General features: G+C 42.7%; 1 protein-coding gene across 2 annotated transcripts in view; it reads left to right on the forward strand.

Moving 5' to 3' along the window:
* FAM110B (family with sequence similarity 110 member B) overlaps positions 1 to 13,763 on the forward strand; it is a 148,705-nt gene that overhangs the window by 35,309 nt on the left and 99,633 nt on the right. For both annotated transcript variants that reach the window (XM_026516446.4, XM_026516445.4), the window contains exon 2: positions 2,966 to 3,058. The gene's annotated coding sequence lies outside the window, so the exon portion shown is untranslated. The remainder of the gene's footprint in view (positions 1 to 2,965; positions 3,059 to 13,763) is intronic.

The following is a 13,763-nucleotide window of genomic DNA, read 5'->3' on the forward strand; positions in this document are numbered from 1 at the left end:
AACTAGCCCTCTAAACACATGTTCGCACATACACGTTCATCACACGCAAACCTTGACTCAGTTAGATGCCGCTGTGGAAGCCTCCTTAATTATCTTCCTCATCAGCCTACAGTGAGCAAGGACATCGTCTCATGCTTTTGGGTTTCTTTGCACCTGGCGCTGTGCAGTGTGAATAATTGAGGAGTGAACAAATAACCGTTGATGATAATAAGTTGCTGATCTAGGTAAATTAAGTGCTCTTGAGTGATTCCAGAATTTTAGAGACTACAAGTTCCGTCTGAACTGATGCATCTAATAGTGAACTATCTTGAAATTCTTACTTTAAAAACTGCTTATATAAGCTTTTACTGTAGAATACCTACATTTTGCTTGCTAGCTATCTGTAAAATCTTGAAAATGTGTTGTAGCAAAGCTATGATTATGATTTGACTGTGACTAAGAGAGGGAAATTCTATTTTTAGAGTAGACATATCTAGGTTAGACAACCTAAGAGTATCCCAAATTTTATTTCAGATTTCTCACAGGCACTAGTGGTTTAATCTGTCTTTTGCAGTGGAGCAAAAGGCAGAGTATGTTTTTGATAATTCTGAGTAGTGTTTCATATTAACATAAAGTTAAGTTGACTCAAAGTGGTGTTCGTGCTGTGTAGAGGAAGAGATGTGTAGAAAACAGATGAAATTATAAGCTCTGAAGAGTTTATTTATGGAAATTAAAGATCAGTTATGATCTATTGGAGCACTAGATTGGCATCTGTGAAATCTGAGATCTAGGACCTGCTGAGCTTGTGACTTCAGAGGAGTCAGTTGACCATCCGGGCTTTCGTTTCCTTAGAAGTGAAAAGAGTGGGTTGGAGCAGCTGACCATAAAATGCCTTAGCTTTAAACTTTGTGCTGTGAATTATTTTTATTAGGATGGTTTTGATGTTACATGGTAACTTTGAGGATAAATACAATCCTGAAATTCATTTATGGTATTATTCTGCATCCCGATTATAATGGTGTGACTTTGACATTTCTCAGTCGTTAGAGGAAGGGCTGACCTCTATGTTGTTTTTCTCTTTCAAAGTGTGAGAAAGAAAAGGCAAAAATAATGATAAGGATGAAAAGGATTTTTTTAAAGGAATTTTTGATACAATTTAGGGCAAAACAAAAAACACTAGTTGGAAAAATAAATATAAAACTTTTTACTTTGTTATTATGAGTCACCATCAATCTCAAATACCTCTGGGCTCAATTTAAATAAAAATTTCTCTAATGCTTTGTTAAATGTATGTGATATTATTCATTTGAATTCTGGAATCAGGTATTTCAGCAGGTGAATAAAACCTTAAGTTGCAGGTAGTAAATTATCAAAAAGAGCTGTAGAAGTTGGAGTTCATATTTCTATTTTAATCTGGTACTAATTGTTATTTTATGTTCTTGATGAACATTATTAGACACAGGGACAGGGGAAAGAAGATTGTTTTGAAAGTTTTAAATGTGAGTGTGGGAAGTCTCAGTCTTAGTTGTTATTTAAAGAGACACTTTTAGGCTTTCTTTTTATTTATTTATTTTTTTGAAGCTGTGCAAAATCTAGGTCAAGATTTGCAGCCTTACTAATAAACTTCTGGCACACCGTTCATTACATCACTCCAGAAAGAAGATAATGATGGTGGGAACGTTGGCATTGACCTTAATGAAGTGGTTCCTAGCCATTGTCTGTCGAAGTCCCAAGTGCTTCCTTAAAAATTTTACTATTGATTATTCCTACGTCCATGGGAAATATACAGTAAATCTCAATAAAAAATAAATAAAAAAGATATCTATTACCGTCAGAGCTTTTCCTTCCCTGTCTCTAGCTCCCACTTTCAAGTAAACAAAGATGGAGTTATTTGGATTGATGGTATACAAGGAAAGCAGATGTTGGAGGAGAAAACGTTTAAATTTTCCACCACAGTATTTTTTTTTTTTTTTAAGATTTTATTTATTTATTCGACAGAGCTAGAGACAGCCAGCGAGAGAGGGAACACAAGCAGGGGGAGTGGGAGAGGAAGAAGCAGGCTCATAGCGGAAGAGCCTGACGTGGGGCTCGATCCCAGAACTCCGAAGGCAGACACTTAACCGCTGTGCCACCCAGGCGCCCCTCCACCACAGTATTTTCTTGGCGCCTTGCCAGATATTCAGATAACAATCACTTTCAGGATTGATCCAAGTGTATCCAAGTATAATAAAAGCGTTTATGTGTCCGGCAGACCTGTGGACTGGACTTTCCTCAAACAGCCTCATTCCCCTTTGTAAAATGGAATCACAATGTTTCTGGGCCTGGGTACGTGCCTGGTCAATGTAATTGTTTCCTTCCTAAAAATGAAACATTGTGTGCTCACAATTTGGGACGGTGCTGCCTCCAAGGTCTGTCCTGGCTCCAGGAGCCAAAAGCCTCAGGACAACTAGGCATGTGTGTGTGAGCTCATGCATAACTGCATTTGGAGAACGAGACAAGCTGAAATGCCGATTTTGTAATATTTTATTTGCTTAGAAACGTTAAGAAAGTTCCAGAAGTATGTCTGTTTCCCTCTGCAGCAATGCAGCTGTTGGTGAGGGGCTACTTGTTTCCTACGTGGTTTTCTGACCTGGAAGGACTGACAAGTCGTGTGGGGGGTGTTGAGTTTGGAGGGGCGCTGAGCCTCTGGGGGTGGGGGCTCCAGGCAGATGGCAGTACACAGCCTCCTTGTCGGAATTGCTTTCCAGTAAACGCACAAACAAAGCCCACCCCGTGGTTGATTTTTGTTTTCTTCTAGAATCAACTTGAAGTTTGCTAGAGCGGCTGTATTTGAAAGAGGCTTTGGGCTCGATTCCCCCCTCCCCCGGTGTATTAAGAAATATACTGTCTCTTATTCAGTGAGAATTGGTCTCTTTTTAATGATACTTTAAAAATTAATCACTTTTATTCTCCAGAATAATTTTTAATCTTTGTTCTTTCCCTTTAGAAATCCCCAGTTGGACATCCAGAGCACCTACCCTGTTCTTTCTGCGTCTTGAACATCACCAGGACTCTCTGAGGTCTGAAAGGGAAATAAAAGGTAATTCCATGTGAAAACATCTATTATTAAATTTATGCGTAACCCTGATGATCATAAAGTAAATACAACCTTTTATTTGTCGAGCAGAATTTAGATGTCCTCCCTTTGCATTCCATCTTCCCTTCCTTTCCCCACTTCTATTCTTTCCTTTCGCTGTCCCTTTCTCTTCTCTCCTTCTTCCCTCCTTCCCCCACCTCCTCCACCCCCCACTCCTTCTTTCTGAGTATTCATCCAACAAACCTTTGTGAAGTCTGTCCCGTGCTGCTCTCTGTCCTGGGCACACACGCTCCATCCCCAGCTCTCGGCCCTGGCAGAGGTGAGAGGGATGGGCAGAAAGCTCTGTGAACATGCTACCCAACCAACCACGAGGTCTGGTGGTCTGGCTGCGAGTCTGGCCTCAGCCCCTGCCCCTGGCTCTCACTGACCCCATTGGCCCTGAAATGCATGGGCTGTCCCGGCCCTTTTTGAAGTTGCCTGGGTGTTTACTTGCAGTGGCTTTTTTGTAAATTCTGAGGCTATTTCACCTCCCCGGTTTGGACTGTTAGCGTTGCAGTTGCTCATGAGGACAAGTAAATCAGCAGCAGTAAGTATTCTCACTTGGAGGGGGATGTGTTGTATTTTTTGCAATCCCTAACATAATACATAGATTGCATCAAAGTGAGATGTCGCAGACCTATAACACAGAATGTGACTGTCCACAAGAAAACCACTCCCCAGAGGGAATACTGTTTAAATTGAGGTGCAAGCATGTTATTTTCCTCTCCATGCATAGACTCATGTTGTTAATAAAGGCCTTCAGTCTGTCGTAGGTGCCAACTGGATTAATCCAGTTGGCAAAAATATCAGGGGTAAAGGTGGTCTCATAATTTCCGCTGAATATAACACCTTATTTCTGTCTCGTTCTTGGTCCTTCTAATTGAAATGGCAGTTTCTGTGAGGTTGGGGCCACTGGTGCTCCCACTTGCTTGGTTCATGTTGGTGTTCTGTAGTCCCTTTGCAGTCAAGCTGTCCGTGAGGCTGCATCTTATTAAGAATGCATTAGTCAGGCATCTGGGTGGCTCAGTCGGTTAAGTGTCTGCCTTTCCACTTGGGTCATGATCTCAGGGTCCTGGGATCGAGCCTCGCATTGGGCTCTCCGCTCAGTGGAGAGTCTGCTTCTCTCTGATCTCTCTCACTTTCACTCTCTCTCAAATAAATAAATAAAATCTTTACGAAAAAAAAAAAAAAGAATGCATTAGTCATTGCAGTATTCCCCGGGGATCCTGGACTCAGGTCAAGGTGGGCACCCTCATCTTGGGTGCTAGGTGGGAATGGGGAACTTCTCCCTAAGAGGAAAACATCCTCCATAGAAAATACACTCCAGCATGATGCTTGGGACATTCGTCTCATTTCTTCACAGTGCGTCTGTCTGTCCTTAGGGTGGGGGCTGTAAACGAGTCAGCTCATTGCCAGCACAGGTGTCTTCCTCCCAGTGGGACTGCTTCTTACCACGGCTTCCTGCCTTCCTCCTGGAATAAGGCTTCCTGGCCTCACTTCCAAGACTCGGCTCCCTACCTACCTTCTCCTTTAGGCTTTGTTAACCTCCTCACACACTGTTTGAATTGACCCTACCCCTCCCTCCTTGATGCCCCTACTATATCCGAGCACATTTGGCCATGATCTTAACAGCCCGTATTTCATGTTGTTTGTCTCCCTACACCGTTAGCAGTTGAGGTGGGCCCCTGGCTTAGTTAGCTTAGTAACTGAGAGCCTAGTATGGTTGGGCACTTAGTGGGCCATAGAAAGTAAGCGGTTGGTGACCATTGAATGGACATGGGGCATCCGTTCAGTCAGACCAAGGCTCCTTATTCTGTGATGCCTTGTGCTCTGGTCTGTTAGAAGCCCTGGCCTTTGGATCACATGTTCCTGGGACCATTGAGCTGTGCCAGCTTTGAGGTCAGGTTTCAGTTTTCTTGTTGTGAGTTTCTTCAGGGAAACTTGGGGGTGGGTCCCAGCCAGATTTAAGAGTTGGCTTGTGGATTAGAGGGTTCAGCTCTGGCCACACCAGCTCTGGCCCCTTTCCTGTCTGCTCTCATAGCCCTTCTCGTAGGTGGGATGGAGGGCAGACATGGAGAGCCAAATTCCTTGGGGTTGGTGGATAAGAGTGTGGCTTCGGCGTTCTGAGGATCTGGGCTCCGCCACAATGTATGTGGTGTTGGGAGAGCTGTTTGCTCTGTGTCTTCATCTGTCAAGTCAGGATAATGGTAGTGCTGCATCGTAGGGTTATTGTGAGCATTAAATGAGTGAGCTGCAACGTAGAAGGGCACATGCGGAATGCTTAGTATCTTTCGGTACAATCACCTTCTGCAGAGCAGAGATAATAACATTTACTTCTCGTGATTACTATAAGCATTAAAGGAGGTGGTCCTATACAGTTGACCCTTGAACAACACAGGTTTAAACTGTGTTCACCTATATGCAGATCTTTTTTCACTAAATATTTGTACAGTATAGTAAATGTGTTTTCTCTCCCTTATGGTTTTCTTAACACGTTCTTTTCTCTAGCTTACTTTATTACAAGAATACAGTATGTAGGAACACCTGGGTGGCTCAGTGGGTTAAGCGTCTGCCTTGGGTTCAAGTTATGATCCCAGGGTCCTGGGATCAAGTCCCTCGTTGGGCTCCATGATGAGCGGGAAGCCTGTTTCTCCCTCTGCCTGCTGCTTCCCCCTTCTTGTGCTCTCCTGCTCTCTCTGACAAATAAATAAAATCTTAAAAAAAAAAAAAAAGAATACGGTATGTAACGTATGAAATATGGTGAATCGATTGTTTATGTTCTCAGGAAGCCTTCCATTCTGCAGTGGGCTCTCAGTAGGTAAGTTTTTGGGGAGACAGAAGTTATATGTGGATTTTTGACTGCGTGAGGGTTGGTGCCTAACCCACATGTTGTGAACTGTAAGATACATTATGGCAGGCACATAGGGCACTACACAAATGGTAGCTCTCAGGGTTACAAATGGCAACCTACCAATAGCGTTATCGGCAAATGTATTCAGAACAGGACAGATATGGTGACCCGGAGTGCTGGCTAATACCTAGCAGTAGTATGCAAGAATAGCTACAAATTCACGGGGCGCCTGGGTTGCTCAGTTGGTTAAGTGTCTGTCTCAGCTCAGGTCATGATCCCAGAGTCCCAGGATAAAGCCCCCACTGGGCTCCCTGCTCGGCTGGGAGTCGGCTTCTCCCTCTGCCCCTCTCCCCTCTCATGCTCACTCTCTCTCTCTCACTCTCTCTCAAATAAATAAATAAAAAAAAATCTTAAAAAAAAAAAAAAAAGAATGGCTACAAATTCAATTTGTCAACCAGACCGTAGGTATTTATTGACAACATTATTTAAAATCTCATCGTCAGCTTATTAAGTCACTGCCTACACTCTGGACACAAAAGTTAACTCAGAAAGGCTTTGTTTATGATTATTGGAGTGAATAGTTAAGGCTTATATACTCCTCTCATCTTTTTTATTTTTATTAGTATCAACTTTTTAAATAGGAAGGATAGCCTTCTCTTGGATCTTTATGAAATTGTAGAGCTACCATAAGAATAAAGGTATTAGGGGTGCCTGGGTGGCACAGCGGTTGGGCGTCTGCCTTCGGCTCAGGGCGTGATCCCGGCGTTATGGGATCGAGCCCCACATCAGGCTCCTCCGCTATGAGCCTGCTTCTTCCTCTCCCACTCCCCCTGCTTGTGTTCCCTCTCTCGCTGGCTGTCTCTGTCTCTGTCGAATAAATAAATAAAATCTTTAAAAAAAAAAAGAATAAAGGTGTTAGATCTTCAGTAACTTTAGAATGTCTAAGCCTACCTACGCATGTCTTAGATCACAACGTATATGTGTAAATATTTCGGTCTTTCTCATTAGACAATGCCTTTCTCTCGTCATTCTTAAGTATTGAGTATGTTAAAGTATTATCACCCATGTTACAGGGTTGTTCCAAAACTATAAAAGGGGAAGCAGATTGAACTCTAATAACATTTGATTCTATGATACCTAAGTTGAGTGGCACTTACAAGAAAACCCTGACATTCTTTTTCCTATACTTTGAACCAAAACACATTTGAGTCTTCGGTGTATTGGTGTATTAGAGAACTTCTTACCATTTTCTAAAAGATTTGATTTATTTGAGAGAGAGAGAGTACGAGTTGGGGGCAGGGGCAGAGGGAGAGGAAGAAGCAGACTCCCGCTGAGCAGGGAGCCCAACGTGGGGCTCAATCCCGGGACCCCAGGATCACGACCTTAGACAAAAGCAAAAACAAAATCGACTGAGCCACCCAGGTGCCCCTCTTACCTTTTTTTTTTTTTTTTTAATCCATTTGCTTTTGGTATATTTGAAACAAATGACATTCCATGGCTGAAGAATGTATTTTAAAGAAAAGAGTATATCATTCAAGTGACTGTGAGTCACCTTAGGGTGTGAATGTATCTGAGCCCTTCTGGTAATAAAAGCTTGTCTTGTTATCCTTGCACCCATGCCTGGCAGAGAGCACGCTCAGTGAAGATGGGAACTGAATTAAAAACACAGCAAGGCAATTGGAGAACTGAAAATGCCCTTGTTAGAATACTGAGACTATGATGACTTTTCGAATTTGCCTTTAGTGTACTGTAATTCAGTTGAAACTATAAATAAAGGCCTTTCAGTGGGAGTGACTTTTTGTGTGATAGTATTTGGAAGCAGTGATACTAGTTCTTTGTTCTGTCCTAAGTTTAGGATACTGATGGCCTGGGGTCTGTCTCATCTTTCCTTCTGCCCTCCCTTACTGCGACCTCTTTCTCTTCTGCCCCCTCTCCTTCTCTATCTGCCCTCCTGCCCCCGCCCCCAACCTCCTGCCTGTTTTTGAGATGGACTTTGAACAAGGCCTTATCTGTCCCTGCCCTCCTGTTCCCTGGGCAGTGGCCTGGGTGTCTTCTTCAGAGGTGCTGAGGAGAAGTCAAACTAAAGCAGCAACTGACTTTAAGCAATAATGCTGCTACCTCTGCCTTTTCTGTTGTGACTTGTATTTGGTGGACCCCGCCCCCGCCCCCCCAGGGAGCCTGCAGCCTCTCTGTTAGGATCCGTGGCTGTCCATCTCTGAACTGGAGTTAAATCCACCTCTCTCTCTTTTTTTTTTTTTTTTTTTAGATTTGTAAAATTTATTTATTTGAGAGAGAGAGCGAGAGAGCAAGAGAAAGAGCAGGGGGAGGGGAAGAGGCAGGGGGAGAAGCAGGCTCCCTGCTGAGCAGGGAATCCAACGCAGGACTTGATCCCAGGACCCTGGGATCATCACCTGAGCTGAAGGCAGACCCTTAACTGACTGAGCCACCCAGTTGCCCCCTAAATCCACCTCTTAGAGTAGTTTTGTCAACATCCTTTGCTACATCTTTCCTCAGCTAATTTGGGAAGAAAACATTCTGCTTCTATTAACATCACTGTTTTCTGGCAGAGAACAATATTATGATTGTGTTTCACAGGAAAGACCCAGGCTCAGCCAGAAGTGTTAAGTTCTGTTTGAAATCAGACTTATTCTCTTATCTGCCAATATTTATTCCTCATGATAGAAATCTAGCACTGTGACTCCTGAACTGGCTTAGCTTTCTTCCCAGCAATAGACATTAGCTTTTCATTATGATCTTTAAAAATTTTGGTGTCTGAATATAAGTTGACACAATCATTATGATTTTTTGTTTTGGAGATTTGCACAATTTAAAACGTTCAACTTTGTTACATGGTTGCACATAGATTATGGTTTGCCCTGAGATTAAGCAAGTAAAAAGAGAGCAGCTACTTCTCAAAATTTGCAGCCTGACAAGTGAAAGTTTCTGGAAACCAGGGAGTAGTTTAGTCGGTGTTCTGAATGGCATGTTGGTGAGCCCCTCCCCTCCATATCCCCGCCCCCTCCACCCTAAGGTAACTTTTGATTTAAACTCTCATGGAGACTTCTTTGCTTTTGGTATAGATCTGACCTGAGTACCATCACGGAACAAACCATTTAAGCGGGAATATATTTGTATATGTAATACACAGTTTTTCAAATCCTAGGAACATTTGAATTTTTATCTTCCAAGTACTGAGTGTCCTGCTTTTTATTTTTATTTTTTGAATTTCTGTATTTACTTAGATTTTCCCAGACTGAGTTTTTCTGATTAATATCCAGTCAGTCTCCCTTCCTTCCTTTTCCTTCCTTCCTTCCTTCCTTCCTTCCTTCCTTCCTTCCTTCCTTCCTTCCTTCCTTCCTTCTGTTATTGTCTAGTTAAAGAAGAAAAACATCTGATGGTATGTTTTAGTTTTTCAGGAGTTTTTTGGGAGACCATTAAGTTATTGATAGACCTTTCATGTATGAGTGGCATTAAGTATGTGTTAATTTTTTTTTTGCCAACTTGTTTTTCTAATCCTAGGCTCTGATTAACCTACAAAGCCTGTTACCTACAGTACATAAATTCTAACTATTACTATATACGATTCTTTAAAAAAGTACTTAGTGCTTTTTAAAGGTTTTTCATACCCAAATATGTAATTTGGTTTTCCTTCTCTAAAAGGAAATTTTCCTATTGTATTGATTTAAAATGTTCCCAATTTAAGTTGCACACTTCAGTCATACAGATGAGGCTCTGTTTTAACAAGGAGTACTGTGTATAATCTTTTAAGTTTTTCTAGTAACATCCCTTTTCAATGAGTACCCTTCTTGGCTATGTTTTCTGACTTGTTTCCTAAGTTAATTAGAATCGGAGAACAAACACTTCTTCTCTCTCTCTCATTGTTCAGGGACACCTCTCCACCTGCCCTGGTCAGCATTCCATCTCAGAGGCTCTTCTCTTTGTCATCTGAGCAGATAGGCATCACCAAAATACGACGAAGCAGGGACTCTCTGGGTTTGAAATGCCAGCTGTAGTGACCAAATGAATTCTAAATTGTTCTGACCTAGGAACTCACCCAATTTTTGTTTCTTAATCCTCAAAAGGTACTATTAGGAGGATCTTTGTTACTATTGGAAAAGTGAGCTCTCCTTCTCTCCCTGAGTGATTGCTAACACATGTATAAATGTGTGTCAGCGTCTTTTCACTTAAATTTTGAATCTCAGATGTTACTCATTCTGGATCCGGTGGCAAAGCTGCCATCGTGCTTCCCCATCAACCCTGGGAATGTTATTGATGACTGTTCTCTGGACTAGAAGCTGTGTTGTATTTGCATTCGAAATCATGACTTTCTTAAGATAGATGCAGATTTCACGTTAGCTCCTTGATTTTACAGAGGAGAAAATTGGGACCATGTTATCATTGCCGTCACTTAAAATATTTACAAGAATTCTGCAAAAATATCATTTTCTACTGTTATTCTTAATGTAGTATTTTTATGTAATTAAAATATTTCTGGAAAGTAACTAGTACATTAAATCATGTTGAAAGTGATTAAGCATCAGTAACCACCCCAGTAAGGGACAGATTTCCTTTATCTGGGACCTATAGGAGCCGAACTGGCATTGGGATTTCCTAAACAGTCACGTGTTTCTATTTGTCATCTAATGTTCACATAACAGACGTGTCTTGGGCATCCACAGTACCGACCATATGGAAAGATTGGGCTCCTGCCTTTGAAAACAACACACTTAATTTGCCAGATCGATTTCATCTAATCCTGAACTTCTGTAAATTTAGCATTCTCCCGGGCCACAGAGTTTTTTTGATAGAAATTTCCTGAGGCAGCTAAAGAAAGCATATGATCTCCGTGACAGTTAAGGCAGCTGCATTTCCCCTTGTCCTTCTCAGGTAATTCTGCACAGTGTCGCCTGTAGTGCCTGGAATCAGGGTACAGTTATCCTGGCTGGCTGGCAATCCCAGGGCCTCCTCACTGGCCCTGCTTTAGAGAGGTAAACTGAGCCCTGAGTCATCCTCACTCTAAGAGAGCTGGGAGAATGTCCTTGTGAGAGCCTCCTATGTGTAGGTCATGTTAAAATTGCAAAGAGCTTAGATTATTCTTAATGTGATTCAAAGACTGAACTCCTTTCCCTCAGAATGCATGTAATGTGTTTAATGCCTACGAGATCCCATGCTGGTTGGAGAGGGCTGGCCGCAACCCCAAAGCACCATGGGTTTTGTGTTCTAAAGAGGGCCTTTGTTACCAGCTCTGATTTCTTTTGTTCCCTTTGGAACGAACTCCTTGCCATCCATGTAGAAAGTCTTGTCAGTGTGGGATCGCACTGAGATCACACAGTCTTGAAATTTTATTCCCTAGTACTCTTTTCACACAATTTTCAAAATAGTAATTTAATAAATTGTTTCTGTTTCATAGGCTGTGCTAGGAGCCAGGCCCCTCTGTTGGACACTGGGAGGGGCAGCAGGGATTTCAGAGCTGAGTCCTGCTCTGCTCCCTCGCAGTGGTTTGAGTCGCCTAGAGAGGTCCGCTCCTTCTCTGAAGGTCACCTCTTTTTTGACATATTCTACCAGCCTTGGCTCTCTCTTCTTTTTTTCCTGCAGGACATTTAACTTTTTCTTGCTTTTGATTTGGGCACAAATTATTCTGTCCCCAAAGCTAATTCATCTGCGTTCTGTGACAGTTTATTTTTTTGAACACGAAAGCAAAAGCAGTTTGTTTTTCTCTAAGTGTTTCATTTTTACCAGTATCTGAAATAATGCTCACAAAGAGAAGTTGATATACGCACACTTAGAGACCCAGGTGCTCCTGGAAGGTTGCCCCCTAGATCAGGACAACCATTTTTTAAACTCCGTTTTCAGCGAGGCTTCCAATGTCTACCCATGATGTTTTTCCTTTCTCTCCTGCCCTTATTTCATCAGCCTTGTTGGGCATATGATGGTTTATTGGTAAAATAAATTTTAGTGACAAATGCACACAGTTTTTGTTTTAAGCAGGGGGGTTAGAAATGGGGACATCTTAATTGCTAGGGTACACCATGGTAGTTTAACCACCCGAATAAGCATTAAGTGGAAATGTTCATTCCAGCGAGAAATAGGACCACACCAATGTAAAACATGGTAACGTTTCCCTCCCCCTTCTCTTATTCTATTCTTTTACCAAAACTGAAAACATGCCAGCATGATTGGATATTTTTGGTGATCCCCATCACTTAATTGGTGGTGATATTTCAGCCACCATGCTAGCATCTGTTCTTTCATGATACTGTGTCTCTCCCCTCCCTCCTTCGGATTGGTTAGTATTCCTAATTAGGGAAGCCACAGCCAGAAGAAATGACAGCAGGTGCCCTGTAAGCTGGGGAGTGTCGTTGCCAGGTAGGGAAGGTGAAGGCATTGCCCTGGATGGCACAGTGCGCTCACCATAGTGGTTACCAACTGTCACAAACATGTGGCATTGAGGTTCTGGGCTACACTGGTTCGTGGAGGAAGAACTTGGGGTCAACGGCACTTCCTGGTGTGAACCATCTGGTAAGTGTGGACGTTCCCCAAACTAGTGTGTGTCTCGCCACATTCTCCATTTTAGCTACAGGACTTGGTAATCCTGCAGTGATGTGATCACCAGATGGTCGGCAGACGGCTCACTTCTGCTTGAAGTCTGGAAGCGGCAGCAAGAATTAACCATCTTTCCTTGTCCCTGAGTCTGTCTTCTAGGGAACAAACAGGGGTCTAGCTTCAGCTCTTAGTAGGGCTTGACCTCAGATCCGCTGTGTAAAGTCTCCAAGGCTTAGCCTCCTCCTGTTTACCGTGCAGAGAAGTAGAGTCTGATTTCTCTGCTTCCACAAGACATATAATTTTTGATTTGACCATTATAATCAGGTGTTAAATTAGAACAAGTAATGTTATTGGACTGAAAATAATGTTATTCCTTCTTCTTAGATACCATGCTCTATGCTTGATCCCAGGATATTACGCTAATTGCGTGTATGATGAAGACATTTTAAAAATCACAGATGTTAATTGATGAAAAAATAGAATGTCTGCATTTTTATTAAGCTGTCGAGAAACAGAGTTTGGGTGCTTTTTCCTGATTTTCTAGCCAAAAGCAATGGTGATGAGAATTGTGGGTAGGATGACAATGTCACGCAGGGACGATATTGTGTGACCTGTTTGGGTTTTGGCTGCTTTGTACACAGCCTGTTTCACACAGCATGTCTTGTTTCTGGTTCATTCACCCTTCTAGTTTACCTGGATTTTCTGCTATGCAAATTTGCAGTGAGCTCTCCCCATCTCATTTCGTAAGCAAGGGGAACTCGTTAGGTGCAGCTAACATAGCAGCCCGTATGGAAGGGTTTAAGAGGTAGTCGGGACAGCTGTGGCACCGAGGTAATGCACGCACCCCCCGTGTGCCAGAATTGATGGGGTAGGACTGCGCTTTCCAGGCCACTAGATGAAGATGTGGGTGAGGAACTTGTTTCCTGGCTGTCGTGTAGTTTTCCACTATCTAAGAGCTGCAGTCTGCATCAAAACCAGTTACCAAATCTCCCTTGGTCCTCGTAGAAGAATTGAAATAGAGAAAAAGCAGCTGTTCATTAACATGCCAGGCCTCTCTGTGATTTCTTGATGCCCCACTTCACACTGTGGAGAGGAGCCTGGCTCCTTTCAGCCCCCGAGACTTTGAGCGACACTTTGATCTTCAGAACACATCCCTCTCCCTCAGGGCACCGGGAGCGACACTGTTTGCAACTGAAACGAATGACATGATTTTCCAGGGTACGAGTGTAGCGCCCCAGGGAGTGTAGCGCCCCAGGGATCAGCTGATATTTAAAG

This window comes from Ursus arctos, unplaced genomic scaffold (assembly GCF_023065955.2).
Source record: "Ursus arctos isolate Adak ecotype North America unplaced genomic scaffold, UrsArc2.0 scaffold_6, whole genome shotgun sequence".
NCBI classification, from domain to species: Eukaryota; Metazoa; Chordata; class Mammalia; order Carnivora; family Ursidae; genus Ursus; species Ursus arctos.